This window comes from Corylus avellana, chromosome ca4 (genome assembly GCF_901000735.1).
Source record: "Corylus avellana chromosome ca4, CavTom2PMs-1.0".
Taxonomy (NCBI): Eukaryota; Viridiplantae; Streptophyta; class Magnoliopsida; order Fagales; family Betulaceae; genus Corylus; species Corylus avellana.
In genome coordinates this window covers 20,659,109-20,660,008 of record NC_081544.1, presented here as the reverse complement: position 1 = coordinate 20,660,008, position 900 = coordinate 20,659,109, and the positions used below count along the sequence as shown (strand labels likewise).

Here is a 900-nt window from a genome sequence, read left to right as displayed (position 1 = left end):
ACCTGATTAAAGTTGAGAAATTATTTAAAAATTATTCTGACTCATGGCCCAGTAAGTCTGATCATTATTATACATTTTGTCAATTGATATGAAGGAAACATAAAGCATAAAAGGTTCATTATTGTTTTTCATGTTTGCTAGAAAAGAAAAGAAAAAAAGTCTACTGATATTCAACATGTTGTTCTTAATTAAATTGTGATCAAAACATTCTGCAGTCTTATTTGCTTGCAGCTATGGGATTGGTAGGTCGGTAGAATGCATGGGCAATCAGCAACTTTGAATGTCCATTTCAAGCTCTTAGCTGGTTGACAATGATGTAAGCCATCTTGAAAGTAGCACGTATGGAGCTCGACAGCCGCATCAAAGTCATCAATGAGGGTACGTAGCTGACATCTCATTTGAAGGAAATTGAAAGAGATTGAATAGAAATGAATTCGAAGGATTTTTTGGGTAGGGTTAAAATTCAGGAAGACAGATTGAAATTGTGTGTTGAACTTTCCGACACCGTTCCATATTTATAGGATGTAATACGTACAACTCTTCACCAAAAATTGCATTGTTTCTCTTTTTATAACTTCTATAGAGGTTATCATATTTCATGAAGATATTTTCGCGTCGGGATGACCATGCGTTATGGTGTGATCATCCCATACATCATTTTTTTTTAGTGTTAGGTTAATTATGGATGTAATTTTGTAACAAACATGGTTTTTTTTTTGGGGGGGGATAATGCTAGACATCTCAAGGGATTCTTCTCAAAATGCTTCCCTAATGATATGGCAAGCATTTTTTTCTTAAAAAATTATCGTTCTCTCTCCTTTGTCTTACGTTCCTTCTCAAAATAGTGTTTTTCACATTTGTGAAGAATTTTGGGACACCTAGCAGCTTTTTTTTTTTTTT

The 900-nt window shown here is 33.9% G+C and overlaps 1 long non-coding RNA gene across 1 annotated transcript; it reads left to right on the top strand.

Moving 5' to 3' along the window:
• On the top strand, positions 1–603 carry LOC132179816 (uncharacterized). The gene is made up of 2 exons (XR_009439974.1): positions 1–51; positions 216–603. It is a non-coding gene; the product is annotated as an uncharacterized LOC132179816 (long non-coding RNA).
• The last annotated feature ends 297 nt before the right edge of the window (positions 604–900 follow it).